The sequence below is a fragment of the Oxyura jamaicensis genome, chromosome 3, assembly GCF_011077185.1.
Source record: "Oxyura jamaicensis isolate SHBP4307 breed ruddy duck chromosome 3, BPBGC_Ojam_1.0, whole genome shotgun sequence".
NCBI lineage: Eukaryota > Metazoa > Chordata > Aves > Anseriformes > Anatidae > Oxyura > Oxyura jamaicensis.
Genome location: NC_048895.1, coordinates 83,422,595 through 83,446,452, shown reverse-complemented (window position 1 = coordinate 83,446,452; position 23,858 = coordinate 83,422,595). Strand labels below are relative to the sequence as shown.

Genomic DNA, 23,858 nt, shown 5'->3' with positions numbered 1-23,858 from the left:
TTTCTTTTCTTTTCTTTTCTTTTCTTTTCTTTTCTTTTCTTTTCTTTTCTTTCCTCCCTTCTGAACACAGTCAAAACAGGCTAAAAAGGAAAAGAAGTAAACAAACAGCCTAGCACAAAAAGTTCAGTTTCATCTAACAAAAGTTCTGGACCAGCCTACATCAGGTCATCTTGTTTTTAATTACTAACTAACTTTAAACTTACTTTAATTTTAAGCTAATAAATAATAGGAACATAGGAAATTTGTAGTTTACTCCTACAGTGAAAGGTCAGGTGAGTTTGATTACATTTTCACTGGTAAATATAATGACTGGCAAAAATATAAATTAAGACAGGATTAATTAAATGTAACAATTACTGCTCTAGAGGTTCATTTAATTTTACAGCCATTTCAACCCTTATTCAACCCAATGATTTTTTTTTTTATTATTATTTTTTTTTTTTTTTTTGTATTGTGCTTACTGGTTGGCTGTAAAACAGAATTGTCAGGGTTTGATTTTTGTACTTTTCATAAATAAACAATTCTGAATGACCATTTCAAGTGTTCTGGAGAAAGCTTGGAGTGAGCCAGCAGCTTCCTTGTTGACAGTGCTGTGGAGCTAACATGCAAACACTTCTGCATATGAAAGAGGAAGGATTTGATGTAAAGTCCAGCTGTCTGGTTCTTCAAGTTGAAAGTGTCTTTTTCTTTTCAGCTATTACAAAATTGCTTCAGATTCAAATCTACAATTCCGATTTTTGCACAAAGTATTTTTACCAATATATTTTTCTTTGCTGATGATTTCTTTTGTGACTTGCTTTTCTTCAGTGAAGAGGAGGAAGCAGTGAAGTGACAAACTTAAAACAAAGACATCATTTATATATGACACATTATATGTTAGAAGAACTTGAAGAACTCTTTGGTTCAAAGCCAAGCATTCAGAGGTCGAGGAAGGCCAGAATGAAAATTGCCTGGGCAAACTTAATCAGGCAATACAGGCTTTCATTACATGAATGCACACAATCATTTTCTGTTAGACCCCTATTTTCCCTTGGCTTCTGTGCTGTGCGCATTACTGTGTTCTATGCGCAACCTGTTTTTAATTCCTCAGAAAAAAAAATCCTCTGGGGACCCCTGTGTAGGTGTTTCTCACTTCTTTCCTCCACACTTCATCTTTTCCCCCTCTTTCTGGTCACACCAGACAGATTCTGGTTTTCTAATGTGTGGGCAACAGTGGGGTGGTTGGGACAGAAGGGCTTTTATTTCAGAGAAGACCTTTCAGTCCCAGTAACCAAACTGGAACCAGTCACTCATGCCCAGACCACATGTGAGGTACCATTTCAAGAGGAGCATGACTTTAGTGCAGTAGATCAAGAGAATATGTCCAACTGTTTTATGGAAATTACATGTGAAAGCCTGACTCTTTCTAGAAGCTAGGAAGGGACTAAGTGTGGTTAGTAGGCTATCTCAGGCTGCTGAGATCTACAAAGTCTCCTAACGGTGTGTAAATTGCAATATTTCAGAGATGAATTAGGGCAGATATTCATGAGGTGTACTGCAAAGACAAGTTTTAAGCCTCATTTTCAAAGTATAGATCTATGAAGTTTTCCAAAAAGAAACACTCAAACTATTTGCTTACCTTTAGACAAACCTGACTTATTTCCAAGTATAAAATATGAAACATAACCTGAGGCAAAGGTATGGCATGGAAAACTTTAGTCCTAACTTGGCAAGATTAAAAGCAACTTTAAAAGTAAGGTTAAAAGAGTTTGATGATGGGAAATATCAAGAAGGCTTAACCATAGATAATACCACTATTATGCTTGCCAAAATAAGATATAGTACAATGCATTTTATGGCAGGTAGATACTGTTTTTCCTATTGGCTTCAAGATGTTTTTAAATAAAATTACATTTAAATCAAACAGACATTTAGGTAAGAGCAGTTTACTTCTGCATGCTTTTCTAATTCTGCATGTTTTTCTAATTCTAATCAGCTCTGCATGTCCCATGAAAATCCAAAATCAGCTAAGCATGTCTGTTTAGCAGTGAGTAGGTGAATGTAATTTTTTTTCAGGTTTTGAGCTCACAAACCACAAAATATTATCTATTTGTACAGTGTTAGAAGTCATCAAAGTTCTACAAAAGCAAGGGGGACCCAATCTGTGCCCTGAAGACTGAAATCTAGGTCATCCACAATTATTTTTCCAGCAGGTGAAATTCAGACCTTACAAAACTATCTCAGCACATCTTTCTAACAGTAAGGGAGAAAGCTGCTTGGCCCACCAATATAGTTTAGTATCAGTATTAATATCAACTGCATAGTTAACAGATCATTTGAAAATCTGGAACTTCAGCCGTAAAACCGAGGTTGGCTGACATTACGAAGAGAATTTAAACTCACAAGAATTTCTTTACCAACCCCTATTCTTATTTTTCTTTGGCTTAGCAGATTTTCTTGCTGTTTTCCCATTTAAGCTATAAAGTTTGCTGAAATGTCAGAGTGCAGAGTTGTTGATCGTAACCAAGTCACATATCAGCCAGAACAGAGTATCATACTGCTTGCTAAATAATGGCTTGTTGTCTTTGGCATTTCTATAGACCAGGCAAGCTTTCCCTTCTGACAAGAATCAGCTTCAGTAGGAGCCAACTAACCCTGTGGTCACTTTGAGTAGAGAGGACCAATTGTCACAGGCATCCATTGCCATTTCTTCCTGTTTACCTAATTTTCAAAAGGAAAAGCAGACTGTCCTGGAGTCTCAGTGCATTAGAATCTACTGTTTCATGGCCATCACTCAGAAAGCACATGCGGTGCTCTGTAGAAACCCCAAAGTATCAACCAGCCATATAACTGCCTGTGATATAATGCTGAGAAAGATTTGCCTTTTGGAGGAAGCTCTGAATTGGAAAACCCTGATAGCATAAAATCTGCACACTGGAAGAGTGTGGAAGACAGAGATGAACATGGGCCACCTTAAGATAAAACATGATGGTACTGAGACAAGCCTTAGAAATTTTATTTAAAAAAAAAAAAAAAAAAAAAAAAGAAAGCAATGCTTGAATTTAGTTGGTATTATTTCTGTACATCTGTCTTTACATATAGCCCTCTGAAGGTTGAAGCCTGAAATACATCCTTTTTCAACTAGTCTTGCACCCTATAATTCATCTGGGCATGAGGAAAATGTTTTTTTTTTTTTAAAAAAAAAAAAAAAAGCAGGCTAAAACAAACACTCGTGTTTGAATATTTTTCCCACCTGTCCACCAATTATCATAGTCTTATTTTGCTTAGTCACCACAGTTTCTATCAAATAAGGTCAAATAGGAACTTATGTAAATGACTGCTTTATCACTGAAGCCAGCCCCAGCAGTGGAATCCCAGGTAGGAGCTCTCCCAAACTGTACTGCAATGTTTTGTCTTCTGCTGCAGTAATGACGGTTCATCTCTAAGAGATTTTGCTCTAATCTGTTTATTGTCAATGTTCCTGAACCACAGCTACAGAGAGCCTAGCATGTTCAGTGTAAACTGAACCCATCAGGGCAGTACCTTCTGAAATGGCAGACCTACCTAAATGACAAGCAAAATTACTGCAATTTTCTTAAACTCTAAGCCCTCTTGAGGAAAGAAGCTCTTCTGCTCCAAACATTGTACATTTTATATTCTGTAGCAATAAATTCTAAAATATGTCAATATTGACAGAAGTTTTTCAATCATGTTACCCTAAATGCCCTCAGTAATTTACAGCAGCAAATAGTAGTGCAGGTTGTGTCCTAGGAGGGAAATTTTCTTTGGCCACTCCCTTGCCAAGGATAGATATAACACAAATATTGCCTATTACAAATATTTCTTCTGAGACAATTTCCCAGACTGCCAAAAGATTTATAGCATTTTCCCCCTTGAGATTGGCTTATGTACAAAAACATCTTTATGTGAACAAGGAAGATGAAAAGTCTTTTTTTCTACACCAAATATACATTACAAAAATGCCCCATATTCATAAAAATATAAAATTAATTTTCCAAGAGGAAGGGATGGTTGACACTCGCCATTCATCTAAACAAGGAGTACTAAAGACATCAGAGATTTTGGCAAATATAAACAAAACAACCTGGCAAAATACTTGAGCAGTTAGTGAGTCCTTAAAGGACCTATTAATTTTACCTAGCTTGTGATTAGTTCATTTTCTTTAAAATTCTCTCACACTTTTTTTTTTTTTTTTTTTTTTTTTTCTCACCCTTCCTGTTTTACAGGATGGCAAACAAAAATCTAGAAAGTAGAAAGACAATCTGTAAGGTCAATCTAGACGAGCCTATAGTACATGACAGGTGCAGTCCTGGTAGCTGCAGCATATTTGGTCTCCCAGATATAGTCCTGGACTCCCATGCAAACCTTGGCCACACACTGCCTCCAAATCTGGCCATGCATGACACCCTTGTCTGAAAAGGTTGCCTTTGGAATGAAATACTGGTGTAGACTGAGAAGCTGCAGTGCATTCATGTAGGTCCCCAGCCTCTTTGATAAAGAGATGACATTGAGAGTACTTCAAGAGTTCATCTACCACAGAGTTCAGACATATGCATGATCCCTGCTAAGTGTCACATACTTGACACACTCTTCAATTTTACTGAAATAAAAGATATTCTTGATTTCTGCTAGGATTTCCCAGTAATATGCATTTTGACAATTCACTAGAATGGAACATTTTCATAACAACTTGTCACGAAATACGAATGTTGCAAATCAGCAAACATTTTAGGCATGTGGGGAGATACAAGTGTTTGCATATGACATTTGGAAGGAATCCAGTAAAATCGGAACAACTTGGAAAACTGAGAATGTTTCTAATATATTCATGCTTTGGCTATCATAAATGATTTAACTGATTTACTTATACATGAAGAAGCAGGTAAAAACAAGCTAAAGTGTATATACATTCTACTTGCTAACTTACCTAGAAGGAAAGAAGTTGTTTAGGAAGTGGTAATTTCACAAACAGAAGACAATAACCAGTCTCAAAGGTGACATACTTTGCCATTTGTATGTTTGTTTTATTCTACTATGAATTTTTTGAATTATGTAAATCAGAGTGAAATGATACCATAACACATCCCTAGGGTATGAATCACACCACCAACTGTTTCTCCACCAACTCTTCTGTAAAACAGATGAAAAAAAAAAAAAAAAAAAAAAAAAAAAAAAAAAAGAAAAAAAAAAAAAAAACAGCCCTGGACCACATGGCTTCTCCCACTTAATATGGAAATCTAGTATGATGTGAGAAGTAAACAGTGCCTTTATACCCTGTTTTTCCTCAACAGCAGACTAAACCTTTGCTTTTTCCAGGAGCATGTTTACCTAATTCTCCCTGTTACCTCTGGATACCACTGCCCACCACGTATCCCTCTCTCCCAGATGTAAGTGCTCCCCTCTAGAGAAATACAAAGTGCATGTGATTTTTTTTTTTAATTATTCTAGCATTATAATTACACAATTTGCATGAGAAATGATGCATTCAACAACATCACCAAGAACAAGTCAATAAACACTAGTTTACAAAGAGGCTTGTTAATATGATTGAATTTGGTGTGAAATTTCAACACCTAATGTGGAGATTCTGAAGATATGGAAATTTTCTTAAAAAGATTGGACTCATTATTCTTACGTGTGTGTAAAAATAAGGGATATGTTGCTTTATTCAACTCAGTAAATATATTTCAAATGCATGTATTTTTAAATGCATAGCTCTGACTTTTTTGTTTACGAGTTTTCCAGGGAATCAAAATCAAGTGATAGTGACTCAACATTTCACAAATCTCTCTCTACCTCTGTCTACATTTGACTTGTATGGTGTCCCTAGAATCAGGAGCAAAGGTTCAAGTCTGAATCCTGCTTGACATTCTGCTGTTCAATTAACTAACTTTTGCTATTGATCTGTGTTGCAGAATCTACCCCAAAACCCCATCTTAAACCAGCAACTGAACTGCCTAACATAACAGCTTTCTGATGTAGAATAACTGTGCCCAGACAATATAAATTGGAATTCATACACACTTTTGTTTTTGTTGTTAAAATCCCTATTTAGTTATTATTATTATTTAATCTCACAGAAACTCTGTCATTGCTCAGACTACTTTGAATGAAAAATAATCACAGATGGAAGAACAACCTGAGTACACATTGCCTGTGATAGCTGATTTTCCTGTGAAGTAGATGACAAATATACTACCTACAGAAAGCATATTGGCTTACCCCCTAACAAGAACAGGATGGGTTTATACTTTGGAGTTTCAGGAAATAGCTTGAGAGAGCTCCTGACGCAGGTAAACTGGTTTCAATATCTCACCCCAAAAAATTGAGACCTTGCAAAAACACACTATGGAAAATTCCACTTATTTTGACAGGAAGTAAAGAAAAAATTAACTGAGGTCTTCTTCTACTCATAGATGTCTGTAATATTCAGTGTCAGGTCATGTCTACAAAGGTTAAACTTTGGTAAACTGGAGGGAAAAACATTGTATTTGTCCAGCTCTCTGTGCTCTAAAACACTTGACATTTGTGAGATAAAATGATAAAATGATTGTAACACCCTGAGCACTTTTTTGGCAGATCACAGATGCTGATACTTCCATAGTAACTGGAAACTTAGTAAGAAATCAAAAGCCTAATCTCTCAAGTCAGACTGCTTCTTCTCTCAGTAGCACTATGACTGGTACCTTTCATTGATTTTTTTTTTTTTTTGGGGCGGGGGAGGGGGGTTTTTTGTTTGTTTGTTTTTCTTTTTTTTTTTTTCTTTGAAAGTACTCAGATTAGTTTAGGCTCCCTGGCATTATTGCAGGACAGGAAAATGGGATTGTATGATGTGGTGGAAATGGGTATTAAGGGGTATTTCACATCCACAGCTTGAAATTACTTATAGCCATTCTCACATCATTTAATTGAAGCATGAGGACAAAATCTTTTTAAGGTGGTTAATTTCTCCTGTGGTATAAAGTAACCCATCCCATATTCTTATTTTATATTTACTACTGCACACTGGAAACAGCAACTAAAAGAGCTCATGCCGTTCTTTACCTGACATAAACTGCAAGAAGGCAGCTGTTAAGTTTTTAGCAAATAAAAAATAAGGATCTCTACAAATCATTATTTGTTCTCTGTAATCTAAATAAAGTTTTACCAGGGGTGACTTTTATGTCCTTTACCACTTTCTCTCCTACCCACTTTGGAAAGATAAACAAAACAGGCAGTGCAGATCATTCTGATTACCTTTCAGATACACAGGTAAGCAAGTTCCATACACTGTCCCAAATGCCTTAATCACAGAGACAAATCTGTCTTTACCTGCTGTGTGAACAAAAACTCTAGTCAACACCACTCTTTTTGAATCAGAACTGTGACAGTACTTTCCAGCTCTCAGCACAACATCTTCCTGCTTGTGCAAAGTGGTTTCATTCACCTCCTCTTTCACTCCTTTGCTGCAGTGACTTGTTCAGTCTGAAATAGTAACTGAACAGCAATTTTGTCCTCCCTTGTCCTCACTTATAAACGGCAAGAAAAATAGTACTTCTCACACTTGTGCTTGATCACAAGTAAATAGTCTTGTACTTATCACCAAGTTTCAAACTCACTTCAATAAGGCAACTAAGAAATTACTTGGAAGGACAAAGAATTTTAGCTTATTCTTCTTTAAGGGATTTTCTCACAGGTTTCTCCAACGCTATTACCCCAACACTGGTATCCCCCAGCTGCAGTACTTGCTGAGTCAGACTGTTATATATTTTTATACTGTCATAAAACTCTTCACAGGAAAGGAAATATGACTCCCAGCAAGCTCTTCATAGAAATTGTTATCTCTGCCTGGTTTGTCATGTCTGCAAGAAAATTGTTCCAGTAATCTTTCTAAAGATTTGACATTGCCTATCTGGTGAATCAAAACATTGGCAACCTGATGGAGTTGTCCCCCTCTGAATGACTGAATGTTGCCTAAAGCTGTTGAGTTTACCTTTGTTGCAGGATACATTGCACCATAACTTGTTGATACATGTTTTTACAAAGCATGATTTGTAGAGATGCTAACTAGGGTTCCCGTGTTTCTGGTTCCTTCTGGAGTCAAGTTGTTACTGTTACGGTCTGATATACATTTTTAGGAAAAGCTATCAAGTACTTTTCAATAACATATATAAGGTTGTTCACTTATTATTTTCTGCAATGTATTGAGCATTTGAAAAGCATTTCATATTTATTTACTGAAAGTCATAAAAAAAGACATGAGTGCATATTACTTTCATTTAAACCCAGGAACCTTAAGGTTGGGATAAGAATAAATAAAGACATAAAAAATTGTTCTCACAACAAGTATGTTAGTATAACATCCAAATGACTTTTATGAGTATTTTATAGTGTTTGCTCTCTCGTCCTTCACCCAGAATGCAGATTACGCAGAATCAGGTGTTGGTTTTGTTTGGGATCTGGGTTGGTTTTGTAACACATGGACCTAGGCATTTCTATATTAGAGAGCACAAGTTTAAAGAAACATGTCATGCACATGGAGAGGAAGTGGCAAAATCAATAAAATTGCTTAGATCCTGGAAAACTCACTAGGGGAATTCTGTTAAAGGTGAAGAGTAAAGGAAAACAAATCCTACACAGACATCAGTGTGAGAAGACACTGCAACCACCAAATTAACATAAGAAATGCTCTGTGGGTCAAAACAGCAGTATATTGGATCCAGCATTATCTCCAAAAGTTGCTGTTGGAGATGCCTTAAAGGAAAAGCACTCAAGTTTCACTGTTATCTGTGATATGTTTTTCTCCTGCTCTGACAGCACTCACAATCATTGGATCATGGATGTTGTTACACATCACATTCCCTGTATTATCTGTTTATGGACTGGCTGTCCAAATAATGACCTTCACACACAAACAGAAGCTTCACTGATAGCTTCTCAACTGCCATCTCTATTATTTTTTCTGAATGCCCTAGAAGCAAAACTATACTTATCACAGCATGAGCACTTCCCCATCCACCAGCCCACAGGATGGTGTCAGTGGCTCTCACATGCCTGTCTCCAGACCTCTGGGAAAGAGTGCCTTGTCCTACCCTGTGACTTTGGGCCACTAATGTGACCTGAGCCTTTTGCAGTGGCAGAAGATAAGAGACTTTTTTTTTTAAAAAAAAAAAAAAAAAAAAAAAAAAAAGATGAATCAGGTTTACGGACTTCCCTCTATTTTGTGATTTGTAAAATACCTTCCACAAGTGGCACCAACCTTGTGCTGTCAGGTACTCATGTGTCTTCCCAAATCAGTGTTTGGGTGTTTGGTAGAGGGCCAACCAAAAGATGATTGTCAAGCAGCAGCCCTGTGCCCATCTCTCAGTTCATTATTATTGCCCAGTCATGAAGTCCAGGTACTTCAAACAGATCTTATAACCCCACCAGCAGATCTAGGCTGTCAACTGTACAACCCATATAAAAATATTTTCCCTTTTCATTGACAGATATGAGAAAGTATCACCTTTCCAACTTGTGATTCTGTACATATGGAGCTCTGGATGGACAGAGCTTAATCAGATTAAAAAACACTGCAGCTTTCTTTCTCCTAAATTCCAGCAGCAGGGGCCCAAGAACCCAAGAACCCAACCTGTAATATTCTGGGCAGAAAAAGCATTTAATAAGATTGCTTGCAAGCTCTTCCTACAATTAAAGTCCTGAAGTGCAAAACACTATAAACACATTTTATGACCTGTATTTTGTAAAATCTCTTCTAAACACAGAGAAGGAATTAAACAAAGATTCCTGCTAAAGCAGGCAAACAGGATATTTTGAAGTAAAACACTTTAAAAATGAGAAAATAACAATGTAGGTTAATAAGCTATACATGTACATAATAATAAAATCTTATTATTTTTACCAAAGAAATGCAATTTTAGATTTTCTATTGCGATAAATGAAGTATTGGATTAAAAATAATAAGATGAACTTATTTATCTGGTGAGTAAAAAAACCTGTGGGCTATTATACTTATATGGGTCTATGTCTAGTCTACTGAAAAGCAGAGCACCCTAAGTGATTTTGAGAATTTTGAATTTTCCCTTTCATTTCTGCTACACCCTTTGGCATCATGAGGGATGATCACAATACTGTCCCTCAAAGTACCTCCTTTTCTCTGGCTTTGAGGAATTCAGTAATGCTTATGTCCATATAGGATGGTATTCAAAAAGCATTTTCTTCTCTTTACTTCCCCTCCATTTTCTGCTGCATCAATATAAGCTATTTCTCTTTATTTTACAAGCTCTCCACAGCATGTCAGTGTTGTATCTACCACTTATTTAGTAGCCTACTGAGCTCAACTGGCTTACAGAGCTCGTCCCCATTACCAATTTATTATATTTTTTAAGCAGCAAAGGTTCTGTTCAGTTTTGGATGATGTATCAATAAGATCCTAATAGATATGTCAACTTATTTCAAAGCTTTATTGCCTAGTTCTCATTTGATGTGAGGTCTTCAAAAATGTTGCCTTGGGCATTGTGAAGGCCTGTTGTTATGACTGTCTTGCTGATTCTGTTCTAGGCACAAATGCTGTCTTTTAGCAATGCATTTATACACACAAGCATATAAAACCTAATCCATAATAGGAATTCCAAGCTAATTAGAAATATTAAACATTCATAAATGCAAGTCTGAAAAAGAAACCAGTTAACTTCTTCAGCAAAGAGTAGTATCAGGTAAAGATTAAAACTGGAAAGTATATTTCATAAAAACATGTAATAATGAATGATTTTTTGTTTTGGTAGTTTTTTGTTTGTTTGTTTGTTTTTTGAAAGTGTAGGCTCAAGGACTTTAATTTGTTCATTAATGTTCTAGTCCTTATCAGGAGATATGAATATCCCTCTCCATTTTACAGACAAACTAGAGCAGAGAAGAAATGTTGCACTTCTATTCACATGGCAGAGCAATGTGAGGGTCAGGAACAGAAGTTCTGTCCCCTGAATATATGTCTTGTCCTCTGTCTGTTGTGGTACTCAACTTCACTGAGATTCATTGGTATCACTGTTGTAGAACATGCATGCTAAATAGGATGGAGGTTTCTGGATTCTGATATTGAAATTTGCCATGAATTCCACATAGAAAAGTGTCTCAAAACCAAAGATGAGGGTATGTCTTAAGAAATAGAAAAAAAGAAAAATCCTCTCTGAATAATGAAAACAATTTGAACCTTCTATGTCTTTGTTGAAAAAAAGGAGAGTAAATATTTTCCTGGACATAGTCCTTATTTATTAGGTGTGTCAAGCTGAGTTAAAACATCCCAGCAATATAATCTGAAATAAGTGAGTGAAACTACTGAGGACTTCCAAGGAACCCTTTTCAAACACATGTGACATATGCTCATGCCCAAGTTTACTGAAGTATTTATCTGATAAGTTCATAGTACATTTTGGACTATATTGTTTTGTTTATTTGTTTGTTTTCTTCAAGAAACACTGAACAATGAACTCCATCATCCTCTTACAGGCCATACAGGATGAAACAGTGATATAGAGGATGATATATCCACTGAGTAACTTTTTTCTCTTATGTTATTGATTGTTTCATATCTGCAAGATATAAGCCATTCCCTGAATGACTGATTTTAGAATTAGGCAAGAAGAACTTAAAGATGGTTTTCTTGGCTGAAAAATAAGCAGTCAGAAAAAACTCTGGGTTTGTGCAGATGAAGTGCTTGAACTGGCAACTCCTGTTGATACTTCTGGAATAAACCTGAGCCACAGAGAAGACTGGCTGCAATTATAGGCATTACACACTGTAATAAATAGAGCTGCATATATCATTACTAGTGATTGCCGTTGAAAGAGTGTCTATAGTGGAGAAGGAAGGATAATCACTGAGGAGCCAGGAGAGTTTAGCACTTGGCAAAGATTCTGGGACTTGTCTTTTGAAGGGGTGAAACTAAAGGATTTCTATCTTTTAACAGATTTTCTGAGTTAAAAATATGTAACCTTATTTGATAGATTTATTTTTTATAACTCCATGGGTTCGGGTTTACTGATCATCAAGGTGGAGGTCTCCTAGGGCTCCACACAACTTCAGTTACTCAACTCCCAGGATGGTTTACAAACAAATAAGAGTTCCCAAACAAATATCACTGTGCGCTGTACTCATATGCTCTAGTAAGGACTGTTTTTCTCATGGTAGATACAGAAATGCAACTTATATATGAATGGAAACAGAACAGCCCTTTGCTAAAATGCTGCAGGACTGGATATGCCCCTTCCATTGCCATCCACAAACAGGCAGAGAAACTATTCTAAGTCATCCTTTTGCCTTTACATCTGTAGTCCTGATTTCCCTAGTTAGCCAAAAGTGTCAAATAGAGGCAAAGGCCCAAACCCTGCTTTCCTTCTAGCCTAAGGACCTTATTCCCATCGAGATCATCTTGAGAACTGTAAATATCCAATAATCTTAGCACAGTTAAAAGCTCTCTAAGCTTCTGTTAACACAAGCCCCTAAAATCTCTCTCACAGGATCTCTGTTGGACGTATACGAACATCTCCAACACTCTGTGAACTCTCAGAAGGATTTTGGTAGCATAGAAAAATTGATATTGTAACAATTAATCAGTAGTTGCAGAAATTTTCATCTTATATATTGTTATAGAGGGATTTTCCCTCTTTTAATGTGTTAACTGGATAAATGTTGGCTTCTTCAGAAATAAACAGCCACAGGGATATTTAGAGATGCCCACACACATAAAGACGAAGAGTGGAGTTGTCCTGTGCTAAATCTCCAGGCAAGGCAACTCATACCCCAAATTATGAGAAATATGCAGTAACCTTTGAAAATGGACTTGTTCAGTGTTTCATGTAGACACAAAGCCATCAACTGCTGCAGTTTGGAGCTGAATTTTTGCTATTGTTATTTTCTTGTCCATGAAGTTCAAACAGCTAGCTAAAGACATAGAAGCATGTTCATGCCACAGTATTAAATCAGTTCAACAGAGAATGGAAAGGTATTTGGATGTTAGGTAGGGTCTACACCATACAGCATTGCTCCCCTCCTGAGGGATGCAACCACACATACTTTTCCTGTACTAACTAAACCATAATGTTTTGTAATTTTCCAGGGTAATACTTTATCATTTCCCTTCATTTTCATTATGAAATATTTGAACTCTTCAGGAATTATTCATTCTGACCTCCAGTTAAAAAAACATAACCCAGTGAATTCAGACTTGAAGCTGATTTATCCAGTCAAGATTTAGGCTATAAATAAAACACATAACATAACAAGTTTTCTATCTTAAGCATGAACTTGTCTTGGAAAGAGGTTCCAAGTTATGATTTGAACTTAATCTGAACTTCTAAAGATCATTTTAATATAGATATAACAAGTGAAAGCTCCTCATCACTTACAAAATAAAAGTCCAACCCTGAATACCCTGAGATGAATTTATTGAATTTTCTGAGTAATTTTAATTGATCTTAATGTTAAGTTTATTTGTGTAATCACAAACAGTACCTGGGATGTGAAACACTGCCATAATCAAGTCACAGGAAAAATCTCTTCTCCCTTTCTTCTATTGGGTTGGTTAAACCTGGAAAGTTCCAGCCACCACACTTTGTCACTATTTATTATTATTCATCTAAAATACCCAAACTGTGTAACCTTTTATCAGATTTAGATGGCCTTCCCCAAGGCATCATTACACCAACTCCCTTTGTAAGGTTGGGATTTATCTGTAACTACCAGTCATTGCTCAGACAACCGTTGCAATAAAAACTGGGGTCATATACATCTTCAGTGAACTTATAAATCGCTTATAAATCTTACTAGGTTAGCTGTTAACAAGAGTTTCACCTGAATCTTATGCAATACAAAAGGAGTTTGTTGTTTTGTTTTGTTTTTCCTTTGTTAATTTTCAGTTTCTTTCTTTCTTTTACAGAGTTATGCCACAGTCTGTTTACTTAGCTGCTTGCATGATTCTTTATGTTCTTCTGTGGGTAAACTTTGCACATGGAAAAAGTCTAACATTGAAGATGATAGTAGCAATGTCATTCTGTGCACATTCTGCTGTGCATTCATCACATCTCATCCGTGCTATAGCTGTATCACCGTGTCTTGCATTTCCTAATTCACTTGAAAATAAAGTATGTCAAATGGATAAAAAATTGAAGTTACTCAACCTAGTTCATCAAAATATCTGTATATTCAAAAGAACAAAGCACATACCAGGTCCCTCAGCAATGACCCAAACCTTCCTTCACCCTACATTCACTTTTTAGATCAAGAATTAAATAGAAACTGTGGTTTTATAAGTTATTAAATCCATTTCCTCTCAATAAAGTCTGTTTTAGACATTCTGACTTGGCAGTTCAGCTGGGATCTTTCAACAATACCAAAATTCATTTCTAAAAGACCAAAGTAGGGTGCGGATGGGGAGAACATGCAGAACTATTATTCCATCATATTTCAAGGACCAGCTGTGACACAAAAGGAAAGGGTGGGGACGGCATCAGCAAACAGTCTTTCATTTCTCCTGCTAGGCAAGACAAAATTAAAACCAGAAAGAAACTAGAGCTACTGAGAAAAAGGGAGGGAAGAAAATGGGGAAACAGGAGAGAACACTAATAATATTTTTTAAGTGTTACTTAAAAATAACTCAGATGAAGATCTGAAAAAAGGGTTTAGTGGAACTGAGAGAGGGAAATGTTAACAAGAAACAAGAAACAGACTGCACAAGATGAATAAAGTCTGGTAAACAGGTACTTTATAGCTCTTGCAGAAAGGGTCTCCTTGTATGAGCATTGCTTGTATGAGGAACTGCTGTTGCTGTCAAGGATGTCTCTTCTGGTTAGGAAGAATGACAAGAGCATGAATGGACCTGGCTGTCCCTTCACCTTTCCCACAGCACTTTCTCAAGTCTGGGTCTCAGCAGTAACCCAAAGAGAAAGGCTCCAATGCAGCAGAGCTCTGTGCCAAGGGCAAGGGTGGCCTGGATGGAACTGACCTCTACTGTGTACAGGTACAGGAATAAGAGTGTGCTGAGCCTGGAAAGAGCCTGTTGCCAATCTGTGTGGCCTGAACACACAACATGAGCACCCTCAGGGCTGCTTCCACCCTGGCCCCAACCAGGAATGACCTATTGAAGTGTTTTGAGGGTGTTCCTGCCTTTGACTGGCTAGAGGTCTCTGAAATGAGATCAGCTCGTCAGTGAAGGTAAAAGAAGACTTCAACATGTGGTGGTTTTTTTGTTTGTTTGTTTTTGTTTATTTTTTTTCTCTAACACCTTTTCTAGATTAGATGTGATGTAAGGAAGTGACCAAGTGACCTCAGCTGCTCCGCGTATATGTTGCCCTCTAGGCCCTTCACCATCTTAGTAGCCAAGGAAAGGTTGGACCTGGTGCATAGGGATGTGGTTTAGTGGGTTACATTGGTAGTAGAGCGATGGTTGGACCAGATGATCTCAAAGGTCTTTTCCAAACTTAATGTTCCTAGGATTCTATGATTCTATATCCTTACCATATGGGGGAAATGGCCAGGATGGGAATGGATGAATGGAACCAAGATCTGCTACACCTATCCATATAAGTCATTTCAGCAAGATAAGTGGGCAGTTTCTTATGATGACTTTCCTCCCTCGGCAAGGCTACCCAAGAGGAGAGATTGGAAGTGTCTCCTGAGGCTTCTGTCAGGCATCGAGAAAAATCTGAAATTCAATGGGTGGAATTCAGCCCACAGCATTGTCTGTGTCCCCAAAATCAAGGAAATATGTTTAGCAAAAAGCAGGGTAAGGAAATATTACAGGTAGGGATAACACAGAGCATGGAAGGCAGAGGCACCTTTATATTCCATGTACTTTTAGACAGTGGTCTTAATGTCACAAACCTTTACATCCCTAGTAGCTCCCAAGATGGTTTTCTGTTGTTTTTGCCCAGAGTGGCAACAAAGTTTGGATCTTATTTCCTTGTTCTTTACCTCGTGACTGGTGGCTTTTGCTTCTGAAAGAGGAGCTGCATGTAACTTGGCACAGGGAGGTTGACACATCACTGGGAAAAAGACCTCCTTATGCAGAACAGTGGAACTTTGAAGTGGTTCTTCATTCTCCTACTGGAATCCTGGCCAGAGAGGAATTTGAGGTGTGACACCAGCTGACCCACTATGCTTTGAGAGCACAGAAGTACAGAGCGAATTGCTCTGAGCCTGAGAACTGCTCTTTAAGAAACTGCTCATTTCTCAATGAATGCTCTTCTGTCCAAACCTCTGTTTCTTGCACCTTTCCAGCTCTTAGCAAAGCAGTTTATAGAAGAATGGAGAGATTCAAAACTGTGGTTGCATAAACAAGATGAAATGCAAGCTGTTGACATTTGATAACTGGCATAAGGATAAAGAAGATATACTTGCCACTTTTGTAGAAAGGAGTAATAAGATGATCAATCTGAATAGAAATATGACAAATGACTTCCTTCATAACTCAGAATTTTAAGCTTCCTGCCAAGAGCAATGAATCTCCAGAAGTGAGGCCACAAGGATCTGCGATCTGCTCTCACTGTCCATATGCCACCAATGCAGGTCACCTTGCTTTCCCCAAGTAGAGCCTAGCTACTTGTGCTTTGCTGAAGCACATCTCTCAAAAGGGCAGTTTGTATTAATCTGAAGACAATAAGAGATGGAAAGTCTATCACTTCTCCTGGTAGTTAGTTTCTGTTGTTCCATTCCTGCCTCACTTCTAAAGGCACTTGCCTCATTTCCTATTTGAATTTGCCTGTCTTTGGCTTGCAAGGATGCTTCATATGGCTTTTTCTTTCAAAAGAAAGTCTGCTGTTTGCTGTTTTCCAGAAATGCTTATGCACACCTCTAAATCTTATTTCTGTAATAAAAAAATAAAATGAAATAAAATGAAATAAAATGAAAATAAAATGAAAATAAAATAAAATGAAATAAAATAAAATAAAATAAAATAATAAAATAAAATAAAATACTGTGCTTTCCCTCTTTTACCATTCTTCTCCAATTTTTTGGACTTTTTTTTTTTTTTCAAATTCAATGCCAAATCTGCAAACAGAATTCCACCTTCTTTCTCATTGATACAAAGCACAGAGGTAACATCACTTCCTTATTCCTACCACATTTAAATATATATATATATATATTTTAATTTACCATCAAGTTGGACAAGTCACAATACTTTATGATTCGTCTGTTCTCAACCCAGAATCTATTACAGCATTATAGGCTGCCAAATCATTTCCTCATTTGCCTGCTTACATCGTTTTTGTGGTCTTAAATGAACCATGTTCAAATGCATTTTTGTGTGAGTCCGCATTAATAAATTTTCAACATTATTCTACCTGGAGCATTATTAACTTATTACTCTGACAAACTTTTTATGCTAACAACAGCAAAATTAGTGGATTATGACAAACATGCTTCGTCATTTTTTAAAAACAACTTAATAAGCTTAGTTGTGCACCTTGAAACAAAAAGATAAAAAGACAGCTGAAAGCACATTTGGACAGTAGTAAGAAAATGAGTTACTAACATTTTCTTTACTAAAAAAATAAATAACAGAATAACTTTAAGTGTTACTAGAGACAGTCTCTCTCTAGAGAGACAGTTTAGGAGTAGAGGTAAGCTTACTCATTTTTTTTTTTTTTTTTTTTTTCAAATGATGAATTCCCTCATTACATTCAGAGAAAAAGAAAAGGTGGAGGGGAAAGTAAATTAATGGAAAGAACTAGCTCTGGTTTTCAGAGGACTTCTTCCTGTGAACTCCAATAACAGTATCTTCCTTTTCAGCTGTAATACAACATTAAATCATTGGTCTATTCTTTTAGACAGTTCTAATTGAAAGATTTCACTGACTTTTTGGAAATTTTGACCAGTTAAAACCATTGAATAAAGTTCTCCATTGGCTTTATGGGCTGATGGAATCTGAACTCAGATCTGGACCAGAGCAACAATTAACAAAAGTCTTGTAAACAAGTGTGAGGCAAGTCTCTAAATGGAAATAGATGGGACAGAAGCACACAAACCAGAGCAAAGCACTCTTCATGTGTGTGTTCTGAAACTTTCCTTTTACTGTGATAACACTGTGTTCTTTGTAAATGCCCCTTCCACATTACATCTCACAGACAGTTAAGTAACAGTAAGCTGTAATTGAAAATGAATTGGGTTTGTTTAGTCTACAGAAGAGAAGCCTGAAGGAAGACCTGATAACACTCTTCAAGTACAGAGAGGGCTGCCGCAAAGAGCAAAGGAATAATCTGTTCTTCATGTCCTTGGAGAGGGAACAAGAAGAAATGCACTCAAATTACTGCTAGAAAAATTCAGGTTGGATATCAGGAAGAATCACTAGGCATGGGAATAGATTACCTTGGGTGATTGTGAAATCTCTATCAAGGGAGCAGCAAAGAAGGGGTTGGACAAGTGTTTGCCTGGGGTGGTAAAGGCAGAGCTGAATTCTTGAGGCTGAGTATAGACTACATAACCTCTCCAAACCTTTGTCAATTCTATTTTCTGTGAACTTTCCTTTACTCTGTCTATTTATAGAAGGGACAGAGTAATTTATACTCTGCAATTTCTACAGCATATTTATAGATATTCACCAGTTCCACCAAACAACAACAAACAGAAGCCTATAAAGACATGTAAGGAATAAAAATCAATATTTCTATAAGCAGCACCAACTCTATAACTTGTAATGTAACTGATAAGGGTCATAATTACATTATAAAATAATTTGGAAATATTTATGAAAACATTTGACAGTGCTAAAGCAGTAAAAGCACCAGAACCTGTGGATTAATACCATTTACATATATCTTTTAGTTGTAAAGCATAATACTTACTGCAGTCCACACATTTTATTGAAAACGTTCAAAAGTTCATAATGAGGAGAAAAACAAATGCATTGTAGTTATCCAGACCAAATGGCTAACTTGTAAATAAGTCCCTCTCCCACACAAGGAAAAAATGTCTACAGGGTTAAGCCATGTTTTTCCATGCGGTAATATATTTTAAAGCCAAATATCTGATTTTGCAATCCATATTAAGGTATCATAGCCCAAACAATGAATACAGAGTCCTCTGATGCAAAAATCCTGCTAGAATATAGTAAAAACCAATCCTTTCCCATTCATTTTGTAGTCTTTTTAAGTAAACAATGAAACTATTACTCTTCCCACTTGAATACCACCCAAGTCTGTATTACCAGCACATTTGTATTGGCAGTATCATAATTTTCAGGATTTTTTCTTAGGAACATCATTTCACAGTGACCAGTTGGATCCAAGCAACTTTATCTACTTTTGTGTTTGTTTCTGAAAGATTTGCATCCAAACAGAATTTCTATAAAGTCTGTTGCAGAACCAAAGGTAACACATGCATCAACACAGTAATTTATTTATTTATTTATTTATTTATTTATTTTGGAGGATCTGAATCAACTTTCTTTGATAGCAAGTTGCTCTTGACATTAACAAAAACAAGTATGGTCACAAATTGTTCATTCACAGCACCAGACAGTACCAGTTAATAGCAATTTAGTAAGAACCGGGACTGCATTATAAAGACAAATATTTGGTATGATTCAAATCTTAAGTGATATAGACATAAGCTCAAGGCAAGATTGCTTTTGATGCCATAGCCACTCATCTCTGTAGTGTGACTTGTCATAACTCTTCCTTGCAGAAAATACACTGAAGAAGTAGAAGCAAAGGGGATATCCAGTTAATGGCTACATAAGACAAGGCTCATACCATGTGAAAATCAAAGAAAACTGAATAATACATATATTAAAATACATACCTGCTACATTAGGATTTGTCATATTATCCCCATGTTCTTGCCATTCAAACATTTTTCTTTAATAGGAAATCCCTGCTTGAGAGGAATTTGGTTTAGTTGCCAATATCAAAATGAAACCTAGCTGTACAAAACATATTTAGTAAAGCAACCTGTTCCAACATTTCTGGAAATCTGTCTATCTTCCTGCTTCAGTGCTCTGAATGCAGCTGTGTATGTGAGCTTCCCCACTCACCATTTAGCTCACTGAAACAGAAGAGTTGGCAGTAGGCAACCTTTAAGTTTTATATTCATTAGCATAAATTTGCTTATATACTTGCTGCATAGCCACTTGATAACCCTTGTCTTTCCTCTCCCTTCTCGTTACAACTTAAAAAAAAAAAAAAAAAAAAAAAAAAAAAAAAAAAAACTTTGACCCTTTACCCTTCTAACTTACATTCAATCCAAATGTCCCTTTGCTTATACATGCAGGGGTGCAGCTCAATTTTGGTATCTCAGGGTAAGTGATTAGCACAATGACTGCAGTGAAAGTCAGTTCAGCTTCTGGGAAACGTCAAAAAATTTTCACTTCTTTGTGAGCCAATATATACCCTAAATAGCTTGTTGGTTGGGTAACATACCTTAGTGTATTTGGATTTATTTTCTAACCTTTGGGGCTTTAATACTGTTGTCCATGCTTCTGCCAATGTTTAAAAATAATAAAAAGATTAGATCACCCAAAACCTAAATACAAAGCATGCTAGTGAAATCTGCATACTACACCTGGCCTGTTCTTTGTACCATGTGAGTCCAGCATCTATGCAAGTTTGAATTTATAATCTGAAGCATAAAACCTTGATACTAAATAAGGAAAAAAAAAAAAATGTGCTCAGTGTTTTCAATGAGGCGTGGGTAGACTTGCATATAGAAGCATTTCCTGAGTAGAGCTACATAAATAGGCCAGCTTTAGTATTACTACAGAGACACAGTCCTGGCTGATGTCAGCTGGAAAAGTATTGGAATCATCATTGAAAACTATTCTGGAGGTGATTTTCTTGCCAGGAAAAATATTGCCAAGAAACTCAACTATATATTAAAAGAATATTTTTCAATACTATTTTAATATATTTCACTGAGAAGTGTATAGCTGTTTTCACTTGTATTGCATATTCGCTGTCCTGAAGCAATTGTATTGCAAATTGTAAACTATCATATAATTTGTTTTCATGGAAATAGTATGGAAAGTGATTTACTGTGCGTTCAAAAAACAGTATAAAATGTATTAACTATGAATATTCAGAGAAAAATTGATATTAATCTGATTATCATAAGTCTGCCACAACTCATTAGCAAAAAGGACAAATCTGTAACTGGAAGAGTAATAACACAACAAAAACTTGAGGAAAATGGTGGTGGTACCATCAATATTAACCAGCTGGGTAAAATTCTATATGCTAGGTGAGCTACTGGTGGTCACTGACAACATGTAAGAGAGTTGTTATGCCTTCCATAGTCTCGATAAAAATATGTTTTTAATTTCACTTGAGGGTGTTATTGTTCTTCACTTCCTGTCCTTAAATGTGTGAGCATCAGCTACTGAGCAGCTGTAGCTGTAGTCGTGTCCTAGCCACAACTGGCTCTGTTTCTCTGATGAGTGAAGCAATCTCTATACATAAATAGACATACATAAATATGAGGTTTGCATCTTTTTGGGAATAAGATCTTGAAAGTTGATTGCAAGATGTTATTTTACTGCTGTAAACACCCACCAGTTTTCCCCAGTCTACTCAGTCTTGGAACTATGGCACATTGTTTTCAGGAAATAATGCTTACTGAGCTTATTATATACATCCAAAAACCAGTTAACATATTCTCCTTAGATGGACGGTGTGGAGAAGGCTGTACATGTTAGCTCATTTAAAGCAAGATAGATTTTTAATAATAGAATTAATGATATAATATTATATTACTCAGTCCCACCAAATACATGCAAGAAAAAGCATACATGAGAAAACTTTTATGGAAAATAAGATTTCCTTGATCAATTCTACAAAGCAATGTCATTATATTTTTCTGATACTTTCATATTTTTGTCTTACTTTTTACCACATACCCTTGAAGAGAAGATGCATCTCCTCTTTCCATGTACTGAACAAAGGATTTACCAAGATGAAGACTTTTTTCACCTGACACTCTCCAAGTGGTCTCACAGGATCTCTCCTGAGTTAATGTCTGAGAAATCTCAGCATTTAAAGGCACAACAGAACAGCCAGCATTGACCTCACCAGGCTCCCCAGGATGTACTGGCTGAGGCTATAAATTAAAGGCATCCTGCTCCTGTAGGGATTCCTTTAGGTCAAGGGTAGACTAAGTACTTGTCATTTTCCAGTTCACAATGCCTAAAATAAAGTGAGGATTGTGATACAGTCTGGTACAGCTGTGTTTTTCATAGCATGACACCACGGATATGTGCTGCATTACCGCATGGGATAATGTAGGAGGAATGTCCTAGATGGAAAGAGTCAGTGTTGACGTGGGCTGCATCCATACAGCCTGTCAGGAACCGACCCTGGAACAAATTATCATGTTAACTGTGTCTAGATCTCCTCTAGAAAGGAAATATCTGGCTTACTTCAGAGTGGAGCCTGGGAGAAAACCAGGCAACAAAGATATTCAGTAATGCACTTGCATATGTACCTACCCAACTTCACTTTTGGTTGGACCAGATTTTAGGTCACTTTTGAGCACCACCAACAGTGTAAATAATTTTTCCTCACATTTTCTAGCCTTGAAATGGTTTTGTGTTTGATATTATAAGCAATTATCTTGGAAGAGCATAAACTGCATTTTGCTGAAAAAAAAAAATAAAATAAAATAAAAAAATGATGAGGCCTACAGTACTTCCCACCCTTAATTTACAGATTAACACACAAAACCACAAAGTAATTGAGGCAGAATCCCTGCCCTTCATATCAGCAAATCTCACTGCCAAGGGTAACATTCCCCTCTTCAGGCGAAATATTTGCCAATGTGGAGAGTCACATGCACACACTGAAATTTAATGGCCTAACGCTAAAGTCATTCACACTTTGGGGCATAGTACTAGAAATTTTGGTCTAGCGCCATCTTTGAAGGGACCCACTTCCAGAGAACAGGGCCTAGGGGCGCTGTCTTCTCAGTAGCCTGCCTTGTCCATTTTCTTAAGTGAGAAAAAACTGAGCATTTTCAGCTTAGTCACCTCATTCCTGTAGATCAAGCCCAGAGGTCACTAGCACAAGGAGTGTCTCTCCTCCCAGCACATGAGACTGACCAGTGACTCAACAGAGCTATAAGTGCTGCATTGCATACTGTGGTGCTGAGCTGAAGGGAAAGCTATTCAAAATGGTTTAACCACACAGCCTGAACTTTACACTAGAGTGATCATTCTCTCCTTCTTACCTGTCTTCACAGTTCTCCAGTCCTGCAAAAGGATTAAGCGGACCTTTGCACAGTTGTATACCTCCTTTATTACATAGTTCTCAACTGATGTTCTTTGACCAGTCTTTGACCTTGAGGCAGGGAAAGTGATTGGAGAATACTCACTAGCACCTTCCCTTGCATATCCTCCATGCGGAAAGCTCTCACAGTACAGGATCTCAGAAACAAGCTGTATCTTCCCATCTAGAGAAATTCATCTAAAAGATTAAACAGCAATTCCAGAGCATGGGATTTGCACCACCTCACTAACCCCTCTCTGGGACACCCACAGATTCTCTAAGCTCTAAGGTGATTGCTCTAAGCATCTTAAACACACCCCAAGTACCTTGCTCCTGGATCTAAACCCAACCCCTCACTCATCTCTCTCATTAAACACTTACCATCTCCATCAGGCTTCACTCTGTTTATATCCTGTTCTCCTAACACTTGCCTTCTGTCTCAGCCTTTGGCAAACTGCCGACTGCTGTATACCCAACCCCCTTGATCACCAAGGCCTCAGCCAGTCTATTGACCCAAGGTGTTTCAGGCTCAGTATCTGCCTGTTAGGATTTAATGACCACCTTGTCAAGCAGGTCTCATCAAGCCAACTTCTGCTGACAGAGAGGCATTCATGACACAGCAATTTTCATAGC

At 36.9% G+C, this 23,858-nt stretch overlaps 1 long non-coding RNA gene across 1 annotated transcript; it reads right to left on the bottom strand.

Moving 5' to 3' along the window:
- Nucleotides 1-21,855: 21,855 nt before the first annotated feature.
- On the bottom strand, nucleotides 21,856-23,613 carry LOC118164907. The gene is made up of 4 exons (XR_004749729.1): nucleotides 23,552-23,613; nucleotides 23,332-23,423; nucleotides 23,188-23,209; nucleotides 21,856-22,600 (listed from the first exon to the last, which is right to left on the bottom strand). It is a non-coding gene; the product is annotated as an uncharacterized LOC118164907 (long non-coding RNA).
- Nucleotides 23,614-23,858: the final 245 nt, after the last annotated feature.